We start from the raw sequence: 20,794 nt of genomic DNA on the forward strand, positions 1-20,794 counted from the left end.
TTTATGGTATTACTTAATTCCAAAAGATGAAAGAAGCAGTTGAAAAGTGTTGCACACTCGAGTCATTTGACAAGAAAGCTAAAAATGACCTTGATAGCGGTCTCATTGCTTACAAAATGACAGCAAAGTGTGGAAAATCGCATACAATGTGTGAAAGATTAATAATACCTGCTATATCAGAAGTTCTCACCACTGTTCTCAAAATGGATACCAGTATTTTAAAATCAATTCCTCTGAGTAGCTTGTTGAATTGACAAAATGAGCGAAGACATTGGGTATCAACTACGCACAGAGCTACAAAAAACAGCATTTGGGATACAATTGGATGAGTGTGAGACGAGGCATTGCTAATGGCATATGTAGGTTTTATCAAAAATGGAAAAGTTTATGAAGGAGATTCTCTTTTGTAAAAAGTTAAAATCAAATATCAATGGAAAATCAGTCTATGATGAGCTCAAAATGTCTACTGAGGATAAAAGTATTCCAATTGAGAACATGATTTCTTGTGCAATAGATGGAGTACCATATATGACAGGCCGCATTCTGGTTTAGTGGCACTTAGGAAAAAAGAAATTCCATCTCTGTTTGCAATCCCTTGCGTAATTCATCATCAACATACCACAGCCAGAAACTTCAGCCAGCGGCTTTTTTCAAACATGACTCTTGTAATATATGCTATCAACTAAATTAAGGCTCATGCATATTTCAACTCTTGCTAAGAACCATCAAGATTAAGAACAACATTGCTATTGGAACTGCTCAACAGCACACAGGTACTGTGTAAGCTAGGTTTAAAGACAAATAAAAATTTAAAGCAGAATCTCATTTCTCATATTAGCATATGGTAGACATGCTTTTACACTATATGCTGGAGAGTATATTGAGCCTAAGAGGGGTGTTGGCAAGTATGAAGGTGCTTTAGGCGAAAAAAGGTTGGAAAACACTGGGTGATTGATGATTGGCACAGAATCAGTGAGCTAAAGGTCCTGTTTCCATGCTGTAGCTCTCTATGACTCTATATGCAAGTGAAGTTCATGCTGGAAAGATTAATCTTGGGAATCATACAAAATAACTGGAAATAGAACTTACTGCATTTTATTTCAAAGACAGTCAATTGTCAGTCACAAAATTGAATTATGTGATTGAATACTTGTAATATGTGTACTTCTTAGCAAAATCATGGATAGCTTAACATAGAATTGAGAAATCTCCACCATAGTTTAATTTCTTTCTATACCACAGTCCATCACCTTTCACCTGAAGCAGTAGTTGTCAATATTGAGTGTACACTTGTTGATAACTGCCAGTGAATTCACACATTTCAGAATCTGAGCTCTCTGATATTCTTTGGGAAATAGCTTCAGGCCCCAACCACACATCAAGTGTCAGAAATCATAGCATTATGAATGTTTAAAGCACTCCAACTCCTAAATTGAAAAATCAGAGTGTACGTTTAATGGCTGATAATATATATTGTACTGCTAGGCCCATATAAATCAATAAAGATGCTGTTAAAGCAGTTTATATTTGCCCCAGGATCAAACCAAATCATTTAGCATTACTAGATATCCTGTACCTTAAAAAAAGAAAAAAAAACAGGAGATATTATGTTGTCAGAGGAACCTGAGCCATTGAAGAAGTAACAAAGGAGGAAACAAAGGAAGGTTGTCAAAGGTTATTGATTGGGACATCGATAGGATGCAGAACTGGGCTGAGAAGTGGCAGATGGACTTCAACCCAGATAAGTGTGAAGTGGTTCATTTTGGTAGGTCAAATTTGAAGACAGAATATAATATTAATGGTAAGACTCTTGGCAGTGTGGAGGATCTGAGAGATCTTGGGGTCTGTGTCCATAGGACACTCAAAGCTGCTGCGTAGGTTGACAGTGTTGTTAAGAAGGCATATGGTGTGTTGGCCTTCATCAACTGTGGGATTGAGTTCAAGAGCCGTGAGGTAATATTACAGTTATATAAGACTTTGGTCAGACCCCACTTGGAGTACTGTGTTTAGTTCTAGTCACCTCACTACAGGAAGGATGTGGATACTATAGAGAGAGTGCAGAGGAGGTTTACAAGGATGTTTTCCAGATTGGAGCGCATACCTTATGAGAATAGGTTTAGTGAACTTGGCCTTTTCTTCTTGGAGCAACGGAGGATGAGAGGTGACCTGATAGAGCATTAATCGTGTGGATACCAGAGGTTTCTTCCCAAGGCTGAAATGGTTAACATGAGGGGGCATAGTGTCAAGGTACTTGGAAATAGGTACCGAGGGGATGTCAGGGCTAAGGTTTTCACACAGAGAGTGATGGGTGCGTGGAATACACTGCCGGCAGCAGTGGTGGAAGCAGATACAATAGGGTCTTTTAAGAGCTTCTTAAACAGATACGTGGAACTTAGAAAAAAAAGGGCTATGTGCTAGGAAAATTCTAGGCAGCTTCTAGAGTAGGTTACATGGTTGGCACAACATTGTGAGGTGAAGAGCCTGCAATGTGCTGTAGATTTCTCTGTTCTTTTTTCTATGTTCTAAATTGGTCAGAAATAGATCCAGAAATGAATTGCAAGTCAGGAGATCAGGAAACACTGAGCCAAACAGATTCCATGAGAGAAACAGACTTCAACACATCACATTCAAAGATCTTTGAAAAATCTTTACAATGTGTTTACTGCTAGAAAAGGGAAATGCAAGTGTCCTTCACACAAATGTACAAGAGATCAGATCATGTTAGGGCAGGGGATCTTAGAAAATAGAACATTACAGCAGAGCAAAGGAACAGGCCCATCAGCTCATACTGACTGTACCAAAAATATTGCTAATCAAAACTATTCCTAGCTGCCTGCACATGGTCCCTCCATTGCTTTCCTGTTCATGAGTCTGCCTAAATGTCTGATAAATGTTACTATTCTCTGCTTCCAGCACTTTCTATGAGAATGTGTTCTAGGCACCTAAAAACAGAAAATACTGGAAACACTCAGCAGGGTGGGTAACACTGTGGAAAGGAAAACAAAAGTAATGTTCAATTTGTGATGCTTCATCATTTACAGCTTAATAAAATTTTGATTTAATGCAAAAATAAGACCATAAGAATTAGGCCATTCAGCCCATTGACTTTTCTCTGCCATTCCATCATGGCAGATTTATTATCCCTCTCAACCCCATTCTCCTGCATTCTCCCAGATTTGATGCCCTTACTAATCATGAAAATATCAATCTCTTTTGTAAATATACCCAATGACTTGGCCTCCAATAGATTCCACAGATTCATCACCCTCTGGCTGAAGAAATTCCTCATCTCTGTTCTAAAGGGACATTACTCTTCTGAAGCTATGCCCTCTGGTCCTAGACACAGACACTAGAAAATATCATCTCCACATTCACTCTATCTAGGCCTTTCAATAATTGATAGGTTTCAATGAGATTCCCCCAATTCTTCCAAACTCCAGTGGGTATATACCCAGAGCCATCAAATGCTCCTCATACATTAACCCTTTCGTTCCAGGAATAATTCTTGTGAGTCTCCCCAGGACCCTGTCCAGTGCTCGCACATTTTTCGCAATATTCCAAGTGCAGTCTGACCACTGTGTTATAAAGCCTCAACAATACATCCTTACTTTTACTTTTATTTATTATTAATTATTAAGATAATAATAATAAGACACCTTTGCTTGCATCTTCGGAAACAGCTCTATTTCCATCATTAATATCTTTAATTTTTCCTTTCAGGGTTCTTTTGAAGACCTTGATCTGGAGTTACACTCTCGAGGTTTTATGACTGGCCGTTATTTGGGATGCTAAGGGTTCAGCCTAAGAGCTCAGCTCACCTTTGGAGGGCTGAGGTCTCATGGCTCTGGAGATGGGCAAATTGAAGGTCGGTGTCCGGGCAGGTCAGTGTGTTGTGGGAGATGGAAGATCTAAGGCTGTGTGCCCAGAGACCCAAAATCTTTGGGCACAGAGCTTGGAAAAAGCAATGCAATGTACTTTTTAACATTGTAAACCAGCAAGTTGTTTGTTATGTCTCTCCTCTTGCTGTGAAACAGAGACACCTCATTCTCCCTTATAAGGGAGAGAGAGAGCCTGTGGTATGCCGAGCACCGGGTGAAAAAGTAGTTTTTGGAGGACTACAAGTCTGTATCTTTGTTGTTGCTTTGCTCACGTTTGAGTGTTCGGTGACAGGTGCCGATGGTTTTTCTGCTGGTGGGGGGAGGGGGGATCGTTGCTTGCTGCTGCTTATGTGTGGGAGGGAGGGGAGCTGGGGGTGACTTTGGGGTTCTAACATTTAACTGTCATTCATTCTTTGGGGCACTCCTCTGTTTTTATGGATGTTTGTGAAGAAAAAGCATTTCAGGATGTATATTGCATACATTTCTCTGACACCAAACGTGCATTTGAGACATAGCATGGAATTGGCCTTTCTGGTCCTTCGAGTCACGCCACCCAACAATCCTCCAATTCAATCCTAGCCCAATCACGGGGCAATTTATAATGATCAGTTAACCTACCAACCAGTACATCTTTGGACTGTGAGAGGAAATCAGAGCACCTGAAAGAAACCCATGTCGTCATGGGAAGAACATGCAAACTTCTTACAGTTGGTGACAGGAATTGAATTTGAGTCACTTGTACTGTAAAGCATTGTGCTAACCTATATTCTATTCCTCTCAAAATGAATACTAATATTGCATTTGCCATCCTTTCTACCAACTTAGTTTGCTAATTAACATTTAGGGAATCTTGCTCAAGGACTCATAATGATACCCTCAGGAGAACCAGAGTTGGCTTGTACAACTAAAGACCACCTTTGAACTCAAATGCTGTGCCTTGCTTTCTATTCCATTACTAGAAAATAGAACAGGGTATTTTACTCCCTCTTATCTTCCTCTACACCAGTCCCACTTATCTCTCTACAGTATAAAAGAATACAGAAGAGTATCAGACTGAACACACCATTTGGCCTATGATGTTCTACCAATCTTGATGCCACTTTATAATAAATGTACTCTTCCTGTGTATTATCCATATTCCACCATTCCCTTCATAATCTAGTATCTGCCTAAAATCTTCTTAAGTTCCACCTAACTACCTGCTTCTATTACTACTCCTGTTAACCTATTCCAATCACCTGCAACTGTCTGCATAACAAAACTTGCCTCTAGCGTTGCATTTAAACTTTCCCCCTCTATCTGCAAAAGCATGTCCTCTGTATAATATTTCTACCCTGGGGAAAACATTCTGACCGCTTGCCCTATCTATGCCTCTCATTATTTTGAAAATATTGATGTCTCCACTCAGCCTCTGCTGCCTCAGGGAGAACAACCCAAGTTTGCCCAACCTTTCCTTGTAGCTAATACCGTCTAATCTAGGCACCATACTGGTAAACGTCTTCTGCACCCTCTCCACAGTCTCCACATCCCTTCTATAATGGCATGACCAGAACTGCCTGTAATTCTCCAAGGACAATCTGACTAATACTTTATATAGTTTGACTTCCTTACTTTATATAACATAGTTCAATATCCACACCGATAAATGCAAGTGTGCCATAAGCTTTCTTTACCAGCTTATACAGTTGTGTAGCCACTTTCTGTGAACTATAGATGTGGACTCCAAAATTCCTCCATACCTCAATGCTATTAAGGGGTATACCATTAACTATGTACTTCTCCTTCTATTTGACCTCCCAAAGTGCAACACCTCATATTGCCTGGATTAAATTCCATCTACCACTTCTCTGTCCATATCTGTAATCGATCTATGACCAACTACATTTGTCCTTTTATTGTCCTTTACAGTGTCCACAACTCCACCAATCTTGGCATTGCCTGTAAATATGCTAATTCATCCATCTACATTTTCATCCAGATCATTGATAAATATCACAAATACAGAGGTCTAAGATGTTGTTGCTAATCTGAACTAATTGGGGTCTGCCTGTGAGGAAATGAAGATCTAGTTACACAAGAAAGTATTGAAGCCAAGGTCTTAGAGCTTATTAATTAGTTTTGAGGTGATGATAGTTCTGAATGCAGAGCTGTTTTCATTGAGAACATTCTGATGTATGCATCTCCACATTCTAAATGTTCCTGCATTAATTTGACAATATCACCTAAGCTCATTTCTATTGGTTTGGTCAGAGCAGTCAAACGTCAAAGCAAACTGAATGTCTTTAAGCCTAATGCACTTAGCAAAATTGGTAATAATTTCTCATTGTTTATTTCATTTGCTTCAAAATATTGTTCAATTTTCGCAGTGTACATGAGCCAGTTATCGCTTGAGGAATCAAATGCACCAATTTTTCCAAAGTAGCCAGCTATTTCTGCTCTCTTTTTTTTATGATTATTTTCATCCAGTACTCACTTTTTATAAACCTGTGAATTCTTTCATTTTCTGTCTTTTTTAAAACATCTCAATCATCTCTGCATGTGTTGGGCTGCAGTTTTCACTCATCATTCCTCGCTGCAATTATTTTTTAGTTTGAACATCTCGCTGCATTTCAGTAGGTCAGAAGCAATCTTGGGTTCATTTTAAAAGTACCTCATTGCCAAAGTTATGTTTTGTTATTTTAAAACATTAAATTAGTTCAAAGGAAGATATGATATGTGAGTCCAAAATATTGATCTAACTTTGTACCCTACTTTAAACAAGGTGCACACACATCACGTATGTGTGGTGACATATGCAATTCAAGTACTTATATATACAGTATAACACGTAATGAATGACTTAACTAAACAAGAATGCTTAATCGATATACATATATATGTGTGTGTGTATATATATATATATATATATATACAAGATTACTTAAATACTATTGTAATATTAAATATACAACATGGAACATGTATTAAAATCATGAGACATGATGCATAGCAATTGAACTTACTGAGATGTACTGACCAGAACATTGTTCTCCCATCAGCACTTAAAGCCAACTTGTGAACATCAAGATAGAAACCATAGAAACCATAGAAAAACTACAGCACAGAAACAGGTCTTTTGGCCCTTCTTAGCTGTGCCGAACCATTTCCTGCCTAGTCCCACTGACCTGCACACAGACCATATCCCTCCATACACCTCCCATCCATGTATCTGTCCAATTTATTCTTAAATGTTAAAAAAGAACCCGCATTTACCACCTCGTCTGGCAGCTCATTCCACACTCCCACCACTCTCTGTGTGAAGAAGCCCCCTCCCAATGTTCCCTTGAAACTTTTTCCCCTTCACCCTTAACCCATGTCCTCTGGTTTTTTTCTCCCCTTGCCTCAGTGGAAAAAGATTGCTTGCGTTCACTCTGTCCATACCCATCATAATTTTATATACCTCTATCAAATCTCCCCTCATTCTTCTACGCTCCGGGGAATAAAGTCCTAACCTATTCAACCTTTCTCTGTAACTGAGTTTCTCAAGTCCTGGCAACATCCTTATATACCTTCTCTGCACTCTTTCAACCTTATTAATATCCTTCCTGTAATTTGGTGACCAAAACTGAACACTATACTCCAGATTCGGCCTCACCAATGCCTTATACAATCTCATCATAACATTCCAGATCTTATACTCAATACTTTGATTAATAAAGGCCAATGTACCAGAAGCTCTCTTTACAACCCTACCTACCTGTGACGCCACTTTTACAGAATTTTGTATCTGTATTCCCAGATCCCTTTGTTCAACTGCACTCCTCAGTGCCTTACCATTAACCCTGTATGTTCTACCTTGGTTTGTCCTTCCAAAGTGCAATGCCTCACACTTGTCTGTATTAAACTCCAACTGCCATTTTTCAGCCCATTTTTCCAGCTGGTCCAAATCCCTCTGCAAGCTTTGAAAACCTTCCTCACTGTCCACTACACCTCCAATCTTTGTATCATCAGCAAATTTGCTGATCCAATTTACTACATTATCATCCAGATCATTGATAGAGATGACAAATAACAATGGACCCAGCACTGATCCCTGTGGCACACCACTAGTCACAGGCCTTCCCTCTGAGAAACAATCTTCTACTACCACTCTTTGGCTTCTTCCATTGAGCCAATATCTAGTCCAATTTACCACCTCTCCATGTATACCTAGCGACTGAATTTTCCTAACTAACCTCCCATACGGGACCTTGTCAAAGGCCTTACTGAAGTCCATGTAGACAACATCCACTGCCTTCCCTTCATCCACTTGCCTGGTAACCTCCTCGAAAAACTCCAATTGATTGGTCAAACATGACCTACTACGCACAAAGCCATGTTGACTCTCCCTAATAAGTCCTTGTCTATCCAAATGCTTGTAGATTCTGTCTCTTAGTACTCCCTCCAATAACTTACCCACTACTGACATCAAACTTACCGGCCTATAATTTTCTGGATTACTTTTCGATCCTTTTTTAAAAAACGGAAAAATATGAGCCATTCTCCAGTCCTCCGGCACCTCACCCATAGACACCGACATTTTAATTATATCTGCCAGGGCCCCTGCAATTTCAACACTAGTCTCCTTCAAGGTCCAAGGGAATACCCTGTCAGGTCCTGGGGATTTATCCACTTTAATTTGCCTCAAGATAGCAAGCACCTCCTCCTTTTCAATCTGTACAGTTTCCATGATCTCACTACTTGTTTCCCTTAATTCCATAGATTTCATGCCAGTTTCCTTAGTAAATACAGATGCAAAAAAACCATTTAAGATCTCCCACATTTCTTTTGGTTCCACACATAGTCGACCACTTTGATCTTCAAGAGGACCAATTTTATCCCCTACAATCCTTTTACTCTTAATATACCTGTAAAAGCTCTTTGGATTATCCTTCACTTTGACTGCCAAGGCAACCTCATGTCTTCTTTTAGCCCTCCTGATTTCTTTCTTAAGTATTTCTTTGCACTTTTTATACTCCTCAAGCACCTTATTTACTCCCTGTTTCCTATACATGTCATACAACTCTCTCTTCTTCTTTATCAGAGTTGCAATATCCCTTGAGAACCAAGGTTCCTTATTCCTATTCACTTTGCCTTTAATCCTGACAAGAACATACAAGCTCTGTACTCTCAAAGTTTCTCCTTTGAAGGCTTCCCACTTACCGATAACATCCTTGCCAGGGAACAACCTGTCCCAATCCACGCTTTTTAGATCCTTTCTCACTTCTTCAAATTTGGCCTTCTTCCAGTTTAGAACCTCAACCCTAGGACCTGATCTATCTTTATCCAATCAAGTTGAAACTAATGGTGTTATGATCACTGGAACCAAAGTGCTCCCCCACACACACTACCGTCACTTGTCCTAACTCATTTCCTAATAGGAGATCTAATATTGCATCCCCTCTAGTTGGTATATCTATATATTGATTTAGAAAACTTTCCTGAACACATTTTACAAAGTCTAACCCATCTAAACCCCTAACAGTATGGGAGTCTCAATCAATATGTGGAAAATTAAAATCCCCTACCACTGCAACTTTATGTTTCCTGCAGTTGCCTGCTATCTCTCTGCAGATTTACTCCTCCAATTCTCGCTGACTATTTTACAGTGCAAGGCTTTTCTGCTGAGAAGCGTAATTTCTGCCCAGAAATCTTTAGAGAACCAATTAGCCTATGCCTGCAAACTTAATAACATTAAAAATTGTCAAGAAACATTAAATATCTGTGACTGCCTCTGGCAGATATCAGAAGTTTTTAAACACTATTTCAACAAGTATGTGATAATTATTTTAAAAACAAAAACATAAAATAAATTTTAAACATGTGAGTTATTATGCATAAAGGTGATGAACTTAGAGCATAGATCAGTACATACAACTATGATGTTATGGATATAGACAGTTGAGAGAGGGACAGTAATGAGTGTTTAATATCTGGGTTTTGATGTATTAATAAAGATAGAGAGGGAGGTAAAAGGTCGGGGGGTGGGAAATGCTGTTCCACTACTAATCAGGGATAATACCACAGATGCACTTAGAGGGGACATAATGGGAGGTCATCTATATGTGTAGATCTCAAAAATAGGAAGAATGGAATCACTCTGACGGGATTATACTACAGACAACCCCCCCTCCCCACCCCCTCAGTAGCCACCAGGATATTGAGGAACAGATATGCAGGCAAATTAAGGAAAGTTCTAAAAGTGATAGGCTTGTTGTCATGGGGGACTTCAACTTCCCTAATATAAACTGGAACCCTCTTAGTGCAAGAGGTCTAGATGGAGCAGAATTTGTTGGGTGCATTAAAGAGTGTTTCTTAAATCAATATGAAGTTAGTCCAACAAGAAGAGGGACTGTACCGGAGCTGATGTTTGGTAATGTGCCAGGTCAGGTACTGACCTTTTAGTGAGTGAGCAGTTAGGGGACAGTGTAAGGATAAATATAGACCTTGTAGGAGAGGGCAGATTACGAGAGCATTAGGCAGGAACTAGGGAGGGTTAATTGAAACAGCTATTTTTGGGCAAATCCACATCTAACAGATGGAGAGCTTTTTTTTGAAAACTGGAGTTTTCAGCTTTCCTTTTATTTTACAATGAAATAACCATCAATGTCCCTTGGAAACTTATTATAAAGCCTTTTGGAGCCCCAAAAGCTTAACATCACAACATCCAAATTACTCCTATTTAGACAAAAGTAGATCAAGGTGTTCCAGTCTACTCCCATCTCCACTTCTCCCACCACCACTCTGCACTTCCGTCTCCCTCAGATCCCTCCGTCAGCTCCTGGACCCTCAGAGGCTCTATCCTCCTCTCACCCCAACCCTCCCCTCTTCACTGACACTACCAGCCTCCCTCCCCCCTCTGATCCCAGCTCTCATCTGTACCTGGGTCTTTACCATCCTCTCCAACCTTCAAATCTCTGAGGAAGAGCACTCTGTCCTCAGTAAGGGCCTTACCTTTGTCCCCCTTTGCCCACACCTCTACGAGTTCGGCTTGTGCCAGAATGCTGAACTCTTCTTCCACCGGCTCCGTCTTCAAGCCTACTTCTTCGGCAAGGACTCTCCCACACCCACCGATGACTCCTTCCCCCGTTTTCAATCTTCCTCCTCTTCATAGGCACCCTGCTCTGGATATCTTTATTGCTAACTGCCGATGGGACATCAACCGTCTCAACTTCACCGCACCTTGTTCCACATTCCAACCTCACTCCTTGGGAACACTCTGCTCTCCGCTCCCTCCGCACCAATCCTGACCTTACTATAAATCCCCCTGATCGATGGGGGGGGGGGGGGGGTGCTGTTGTAGTCTGGCGTACTGGCCTCTACCTTGCTGAGGCACAGCGACAACCCGCAGATATCTCCTCTTATTTACCGCCTCGATCATGACCCCACTAAGGAGCACCAGGCCATTGTCTCCCACACCATCACCAACCTTATCAGCTCAGGGGATCTCCCATTCACTGCCACCAATCTCATAGTTCCCACACCCCACACTTCCCGTTTCTACCTCCTACCCAAGATCCACAAACCTGCCTGTCCAGGCAGACCCATTGTCTCGGCTTGCTCCTGCCCCACCGAACTCGTTTCTGCATACCTCGACATGGTTTTATCCCCCCTTGTTCAATACCTTCCTACCTATGTTCGTGACACTTCTCACGCGCCGAAATTTTTCAATGATTTTAAGTTCCCTGGCCCCCACTGCTTTATTTTCACCATGAATGTCCAGTCCCTATATACCTCCATCCCCCACCAAGAAGATCTCAAAGCTCTGTGCTTCTTTTTGGATTCCAGACCTAACCAGTTCCCCTCTACCACCACTCTCCTCTGTCAAGCGGAATTAGTCCTTATCCTTCATAATTTTTCCTTTGGCTGCTCCCACTTCCTCCAAACTAAAGGTGTAGCCATGGGGACCTGTATGTGTCCCAGCTATGCCTGCCTTTTTGTTGGCTTTGTGGAACAGTCCATGTTCCAAGCCTATACTGGTATCTGTCCCCCACTTTTCCTTCGCTACATCAACGACTGCATTGGCGCTGCTTCCTGTACGCATACTGAGCTCGTTGACTTCATTTTTTTAATACTTCATTTTCAAAATTTTCAAATAAAAACAATGAGATCAACAAGAACATACCAGCTCAGAGATGTGTAAAAATGAAATAAGCAAAAAAAAAAGGGACGTAACATTGGAGGGATGCCTATTGTACAAAGTACTCAGAAATGCTAAACAATAAATCTCAAATGAAGGCTGTGAGAAATCAGCTGGGGGAAATTGCTCATCTACCCCCGGCCTCGTCCAGGTAGGCAAGAAATGGATCCCAGATAGCCGAATATTTTTTAGCTGAATTGGTTCTCAAGAACCTAAGTTTCTCCATCTGTATGACTGAGATCATATCAGCCATCCATCTCCGAAAGGAAGGGGGAGAAGGTGATTTCCATTCCCTCAAAATAAGTCTTTCAGCAACAATCATCCCCAGCATCAGAGACTGTTGTATGGCTGCAGGGAAACAAATAGTAGATTGCAAGCAGCCAAATATGGCGAGACCAGTTTCCAAGGGGAAGGATCTTTTATCGGCCTTTGAGTACCAGTTGAATATTTTGGACCAAAATCCAGTCAGTAATGGGCAAAACAAAAAGGTGTGTGACAACGTGGCCTCCGTCCCTTGGCATCTATCACACATTGGCGAAACAGAAGGGTAAATCCTGTGCAATCTAAGTTTAGAGTAGTGGAGACGGTGGACAACTTTAAACTGGATCAGTTGGTGTCTGCTGTTAACAGAGCAAGCCTGTATCATAGACGAACACTGGGGCTCCCTTGTGGCTATGTGTGGAGTCTAACTCTGTTGTCAATTCCTCCTTGCCAGCCATGCTGTTCTCTAAGTTAGAGAAGCCTGGGACTTCAAAAAGTTTGAGTTTTGTTTTAAAAAATTCTGTCAGAATTCTAAATCAGATTAGGAGCTTTCCGAATTTATTAGAGACCTCTGTACAAACACCAATCTGTTTCAATCACTGCTTTCTACCCTCATGGTCAGATAAAACCTACCATGCTTGGAGGGTGGAGGTCTAGTTTCTATTGAAGACCTGTACATAGAAGAATGGTTTGCAACATTTAGTCTGCTGAAAGAGAAGTTTGAGCTGACTCATTCGCACTTTTTTTATTATTTACAAATTAGACGCTACACTCAATCTAAGATTTGCAATTTTGAAATCCTTCCAGGGAAACATACATTTTTTGCTATTTTAAAGAACCTTCCTGACTCCAGGCATCTTGTTTCTAAGTTTGTACGGTTGTTTGATGATTGCACTGTAGCGTCTACTGTGAAGATTAGAGATGCCTGGAGAGAGGAATTGGGCATTGAATTATCTGAAACTGCCTGGGACAAGTGTTTGTCTCCTTGACTTCATTAACTTCGCCTCCAACTTTCACCCTGCCCTCAAATTTACCTGGTCCATTTCCGACACCTCCCTCCCCTTTTTTGATCTTTCTGTCTCTGTCTCTGGAGACAGCTTATCTACTGATGTCTACTATAAGCCTATGGACTCTCACAGCTACCTGGACTATTCTTTTTTCCACCCTGTCTCTTGCAAAAATGCCATCCCCTTCTCGCAATTCCTCCATCTCCACCACATCTGCTCTCAGGATGAGGCATTTCATTCCAGGACGAAGAAGATGTCTTCCTTTTTTAAAGAAAGGGGATTCCCTTCCTCCACCATCAACTCTGCTGTCAAATGCATCTCTCCCATTTCATGCACATCTGCTCTCACCCCATCCTCCCGCCACCCCACTAGGGATAGGGTTCCCCTGGTCCTCAACGACCACCCCACCAGCCTCCGGGTCCAACATATTATTCTCCGTAACTTCCACCACCTCCAACGGGATCCCACCACCAAGCACATCTTTCCTTCGCCCCCCCCCCCATTCTGCTTTCTGTAGGGATCGCTCCCTACGTGACTCCCTTGTCCATTCGTCGCCCCCATCCCTTCCTACTGATCTCCCCCCACCCCCGGCACTTATCCTTGTTAGCGGAACAAGTGTTACACATGCCCTTACACTTCCTCCGTCACCACCATACAGGGCCCCAGACAGTCCTTCCAGGTGAGGCGACTCTTCACCTGTGAGTCAGCTGGTCTTCTATATAGTGGCGAGACCCGACGCAGACTGGGAGGCCATTTCGCTGAACACCTGTGCTCTGTCCGCCAGAGAAAGCAGGGTCTCCCAGGGGCCACACATTTTAATTCCACATCCCATTCCCATTCTGATATGTCTATCCATGGCTTCCTCTACTGTCAAGATAAAGTCACACTCAGGTTGGAGGAATAATACCTTATATTCCATCTGTGTAGCCTCCAACCTGAAGGCATGAACATTGACTTCTCTAACTTCTGTTAATGCCCCTTCTCCCCTTCTTAACCCATACTTTATTTTTTTTTCCCCCTTTTTTTCTCTCTCTGTCCCTCTCACAATAACTCCTTGCCTGCTCTCCATCTTCCTCTGGTTCTCCCCTCCCCCTTTCTTTCTCCCCAGACCTCCCGTCCCATGATCCTCTCCCTTCTCCAGCTCTGTATCCCTTTTGCCAATCAACTTTCCAGCTCTTAGCTTCACCGCGCACCCCCCCCCCGTCTTCTCCTATCATTTTGGATCTCCCCCTCTCCCTCCCACTTTCAAATCTCTTACTCGCTCTTCTTTCAGTTAGTCCTGACAAAGGGTCTCGGCCTGAAATGTCGACTGTACTTGTTCCTATAGATGCTGCCTGGCCTGCTGCATTCCACCAGCATTTTGTGTGTGTTGCTTGAATTTCCGGCATCTGCAGATTTCCTCGTGTTTGTGTTCCAGTGGTTTGTGGATTTCTCAAATGCACTCTCCAATGAACCTTTAAAAGTGCCGGAGATTAAATGCAAATCTTAACAAGGTCAACAGAGACAGCATACGTTTTCAGAACAGGATTTTCACAGAGTAAAACTGAAATTCATTGACATTACAACAACTTACATGTCATTTATTTCAAATCCACAGAAATTATAAAGATTGACATTCCTGACAAAATTCAACAGTAATTTTTATTAACATTTTGAAAATTGGCAACCCAAGCCTCATTGTGGATGTCATTGTCCGGTCCGTGAAGTCTGCATTCTGGTTCACAGTCTGGTCCATCGACTCTTTATTCCGGGTTTTCCTGTTTTCCCTTGTTCCATTGAGTGGCTTAATTGAGGCACCCGATTCTCGTTTTGGGCTGGCACATAAATACCTCTCAAACCAAGGATTTCCTGCTGGACTGTTCCCTTCTCCTTTCTTATGAAGCCTTGTCTGCATCCCTGTTAAGTTCAACTGCTGGAGTGAGACTGGAGCCTTGCCATGCCAGGATAAGGAACTATCTATTGTTGAGTTTAGAACTATCACTTTCTGTCCTTGTGTTTCATGTCTGTGTCAAAGGAGAGTCCCAGCCCTAGGTCCTGTTCCCAAAGAGGGGTCCTGACTCTGTGTAAAGCTCCAGCCCTAAATCCTGGTCCCAAGGAGGGGTCCTGGGTCTGTGTTCTGTGTTCCTGTGTTCCAAGTTCCAGGCACTGTGTTCCAGTCCTGTCCAAGTCAAGGCTTTGTGTTCTTGTCCAGTCCAGGAGTCCCTCAGCAGTTTACCTTGGTAGTCATCCTGGCCCTGTGTCCTAGAAAGTGTCCTGGCCCTGCTCTCCAAGAAGGAGTCCCGGCTCTGTACCCAAGAGCCTAACCAAACCTAGTCCAAGAGCCTTGTCCTGCCTTGGAGTACCTCGTCCAGTCCACATCCAAAGCTCTGAGTGTCTAGTCCACGTCCATGGCTCTGAGGGTCTAGTCCACGTCCAAGGCTCTGAGTGTCTAGTCCACGCCCAAGGCTCTGAGTGTCTAGTCCACATCCAAGGCTCTGTGTTCCTGTGTCCCAAGACCAAGTCCAGGTGCTGTGTTCCAGCCCGGTCAAAATCTGAGTTTTGTGTCCTCATCTAGTTCTGGTTCCTCGCCCAGACCGGTGCTGGACATTCCTCATCCTGTCCTTGCCAAGATCCTAGTCCTGAATCCCAGCCCAGACCCAGGTTCTGGTTCCGAGTCAAGACCCAGGTTCCGAGTCCTTGTCCAGGCTCTGGTTCCGGAGTACCGTGTTCCTAGTCCAGGCTCGTCATTCCTAGTTCCCCGTCCAGGTCCCATGTTTCTAGTCCAAGTCCTGACCCATGCCCTGAATCCTAGTCTCATCCAGGGCCTGTGTCAGTGTCCAGTGTCATTTCTTCCTGACTCACCTTGCTATCTCAATAAATCTTGTCCTTCTCCTAGTACTTCAGTGTCTGTGTCTTGCATTTGGGTCTGCCATCAACACCCACCTCGTAACAGCGGAAGATTTTCTTAATTTGTCTCTTCATAAATTTTTTGTTTAATTCTTGTAACTTGAAAAGTGGATAAGAAATTCTCAGGGACGGATTTAATCTGCATTCCATTATCGAGGATAGCCAGAATGGCCGAGTTAAGAGAAAGATTCTGTCAAGTAAGTTCAACTGACCTTTTCGATGAGTGACAAATTACTTCAATGATTAGTTGATGTAACCTATTTGGACTGCAGTAAGGTTTTTGACAAGGTTCTACATGGAAGTCTGATCCAAAAAATAAAAGTATATGGGATCCAGGACAATTTGATAAATTGGATTTAAAATTGATTTGGTGTGTGAGGCAGAAGATGATGGTCAAGGTTATGTATATGTGGAGTACTACAGGGATTTCTGCTAAGATCCTTTCTGTATGTTATATTCATTAACAGTCTGCATATCAATGTAGGAGGTATATTTAGTAAGTTAACAGATGACATGGTTGGTAATGAGATGGGTAATCATCAGGTATATAATATTGATGAATTGGTAAACTGGGCAGAGAAATGGAAATTGAAAGCAGGTGGTGCCAGGTAAAGAAAGTAAGTAGGGTCGGAGATGGGAGGCAGTGGCAGGTGAATGAGAGATGGTGGCAGACGAAGAGAAAGAGGAAAAAGGAGGGGGGGGGAATTTGGAGCAAGCAGAGGGCATGGGGGAGGAGTGAGTATGAGGAAAAGGGACAGCTGTTGGAGAGAGATAAGCTGGAATATGAAGTACCAGCAGAGCTGGATTCTGATAAGTAAAGGAGATGAGAATGGAGAATTGAACAGTAGTTGGAGACAGATGGGGGTGGAATCCTGTATGTGAAGTGGGTGGATGGATCTAGGATGAGCAATGGGATGAGGGTGAGGAAGGGAATTAAAATGGGAGCACCAAAGTATCAGAAGGAAAAGGAGAGTGGGGAAAATGGAGAGTTACCTAAACTTGGAAAATACAATATTCATGCCATTGAGTTCTAAACTATCCAGGTGGAATATAAGCTGTTGCTTCTCCAGTTTGCGATGAGCTCCCTCCTGGTAATAGAGATAGACGGAGCAATATGGGAATGGGAATTTAAGTAGTCTTCAACTGGAATCTTGGGATGTATATTACAGACTGAGTGTAATTGTTTCAGATTTGAGCATTTGTAGTATCTTGATGGCTAGCAGAGCTCTGGCAAGCTGAAGCGCCTTTATGCTGTATGACACTATGACCTTATAACTCTATTTTTTGCAGCACCTGACAGAGTAAGAGTCTATACTGGTTCAAGTGAAATTTGACCTCTGTTTTACCTTGTCTTTGTCCTACAAAGATTTCAAAAGTTTGCAGGAATGCTTTCCGTGCCACAATACTATATTACACCACACACAGCCCCCGAAGGCTACGTAATACTCTGTGACGGAATGCTGCTTTCAATAAGAGACCTCAATTCACTCCAGTTCTCCTAGCAACGGGCTACTTGTGTTCCCAGTAAATTTCACCTTCCCTCATCCATCACAATGAATGATTCACTGCCCAGAGCTAAAAGATGAGTCATGGAAAGTCTGACTACCCCTTGGTAATGCAACATTTTCAAAGTGCTTTTATGTAAATCCATACTTTTGACCAAGTTTCTGCGTGGGTGAAATTTGAGTTTCAGTTTAGAGTGGGATGCGATTTCTTCTCCACAAAACACTTGCTCTAATTTTGCCATCTTCAGCTGTCTTTTTAATATCAAGCAGAGAAAAAAGATTATGCTGGAGGAACTCAGCTGGAGAGGCAGCATTTGTGGTGGATGACCTTCATCTGGACTGGGTCTCATGGGATAGCATCGGGTTTGCTGACTGCCAAGTTCTAAACTTAAACAAAGGTCTTGTGCCCTATCTCAAATAGTAGCTACGAGTATTGTCACCAAAGGGAAGTTATACTGTACTGCCCTCTCTTCAATGACCAGTTCACTTCCCTGTTTATTCTCCATGGTGAGTTTAGCTGTCAATACCCACGACTTGAGTGGGGGGTTCCCCCCTCATGAAGAAGAAAATACTTTCAGCTAACAAAGTAATTTAAACACCATTCACTTATTTTCAACAATACATGTTTAAATCAAAACCACATTTTTAAAACATTTAAAGCTCACAGAGGATTTCTACCTTGTAAAAGACTTTCAATTTACAGTCATTTCTAAAATACAAAGGATTTCTAAAACACAGGTACAATTCCTGTAATCCAAAAAGAGATACCAAAGATGCAGATGAACGAGTCGCCCATTTCAGAAATTGAAGACAGAGGAACCCTGCATTTCTATCATTCTTCATGATGTTCTTTAACCATTCCTCTTAAAAAAAAGTTGTACTTCTTGCCTGCCACTTAGATTTGTATTTCCTTAGATACCATTTTTAACACTAATAGTCTAAAAGCTGCTGGAGACACATTTCTCAGGTACCCACAATTATGCTGTGAAGCTGACTCCATGATTACACAATCCTTCCAGCTTATAAAAACATCAGCCATTTGATATACTAAATCAGCGGTCCCCAACCATGCCGTAAAGCATGTGCTACCGGGCCGTGAGGAAACGATTTGAGTCAGCTGCACCTTTCCTCGTTCCCTGTCATGCACTGTTGACCTTGAACATGGGGTTGCCAACTGTCTCGTATTTGCCGTGACATCCCGTATATTGGGCTAAATTGGTTTGTCCCATACGGGACCGCCCTTGTCCCGTATTTCCCCTGCTAAGGTAGAGCGTTCCTATAAAACCTTTCGTGCCAAAATGGTGTGAAGCGAAGAAGCAATTACCATTAATTTATATGGGAAAACTTTTTGAGCATTGCCAGACCCAAAAAATACCAAATAACACATAAAACCGAAAATAAATAACACTAACATATAGTAAAAGCAGGAATGATATGATAAATACACAGCCTATATAAAGTAGAAATAATGTATGTACAGCATAGTCAGGAAGATGAAGACAAAACCGATTTGTGGGGGGAAAATCAGCATGTACACGCATGTGCATGGCTACGTGCATGTCATGCATGCTCACACAGGTGCCCGCGCAAGGCTTCGTGGTCATTGTAGTCTTTCCTGGGGTAAAGTGTCCCGGGATTTGACTGCTACTTTTGTCCCTTATTCGGAGTGAGAAAGTTGGCAACCCTAACTGTAAAAGACATGTTGAGGTGAGTTTAACCCTACTTGAACACCTCCCCCACTCCCCCCCCCCCCCCCGTTGGCTGGTTGGCCGGTCCGCAAGAATATTTTCAATATTCAACTGGTCCGCGGTGCAAAAAAGATTGGGGACCCCTGTGCTAAATGATAATATCCATCTTGTCTGCTATCTTCCTTGAATAAAACAACTTGGTTAGCTTGCTGGTTTTGAAAGATGCTTATACTGCTCCTCTTGAGAAATCTGTCCAGGTGCTGTGTCCCAGCCTCATGCTTTCTATAGACAGTGTGCATATTGGAAAAGCCGTTCTTTCAACATTAAACTGACTATTGCTTACAATTAACATTAAACACTGAAAACTGCCTCCCATTTGCAACCGACAGCTAAACAAAGAATAATAGTTGGAAATTAATATTATTTTAAAAAAAAAACAGCCCTTTGATCTAAAGTGTCAGCTGCTGTGCTTAGAAAACTGAGCTTGGCAAAAAAGATGAGGCCCCCTTGGTACATAACTGTCCAGTTTCCCCCTCAAGTGTTGCCAGACCTCTGACAGCATTATTTTCTTTTTGTCTAGAGCCTAACAACTGCAGTTTCTTGAGTCTCCAATTTAATATCATGATATCTCAGCTCTTACATTCATGTCTAATAAATGGTAATCCCACTTTCCTTGATATGCCTTATCTTTTATTGAATTACTTTTTAGCTTCCAAGGGGTCAGTGAGAGGATGGTGAGCTCACCATAAATGTGTTCACTAGCAGCTCTCATTCAGTGATCACTGTCCTTTTATTCGCTTATGTAAATTGGACTACCTACAGCAACACTGAAAGATACGGCTGATCGCATCTGTATGAAGTCATTGGAAAGGAGTGAACCCATATCACTGTCAGCTCGCACTCTAACATTCTAACAATGAGGCTCTAGTTACACTCAGTGGAATCAAGATTCAAGGTTCATGATTTATGTTTATTAATCACGTGTACACTGAAACCGAGTGAAGTGTGTCTTTCATGTTAGCAATCAACACACACAGGGATGTGCTGGTGGCAGCCCTCAAGTATCACCACATGTTCCAATAGCAACATAACATGCCCACAATGCCCAGCAGAACAACACAGAACACAACAACAGCAATAAAAACTCTGTTCCTCCCTCACACGCCCTACATTCAGACTATGAGAGCAGACACTTGACTCCAGACTCCAAAAGGAAGAGGCTACCAGGTGGTGGGAGGGGGGGGCATTTTGGGTTGACACCCTGCATCGGGATGAGGTGAGCTTGTATGTGTAAAATGGAACTGAGCTCAACTCCACTCTTTCATCAACATGACAGCACTTGCCTTTGGGTTTACTTTAGCATCTTATTGTAGCCTAATGGCACTCCAAAGTGATTATTGCTAAAATTGTC

General features: G+C 42.1%; 1 long non-coding RNA gene across 1 annotated transcript in view; it reads left to right on the forward strand.

Annotated features, from left to right (window-relative positions):
• LOC140204178 (uncharacterized) overlaps positions 1–20,794 on the forward strand; it is a 55,749-nt gene that overhangs the window by 25,187 nt on the left and 9,768 nt on the right. The window contains exon 3 of the long non-coding RNA XR_011887551.1: positions 3,721–3,865. This is a non-coding gene — a long non-coding RNA (uncharacterized lncRNA). The remainder of the gene's footprint in view (positions 1–3,720; positions 3,866–20,794) is intronic.

This window comes from Mobula birostris, chromosome 10, assembly GCF_030028105.1.
Source record: "Mobula birostris isolate sMobBir1 chromosome 10, sMobBir1.hap1, whole genome shotgun sequence".
Lineage (NCBI taxonomy): Eukaryota > Metazoa > Chordata > Chondrichthyes > Myliobatiformes > Myliobatidae > Mobula > Mobula birostris.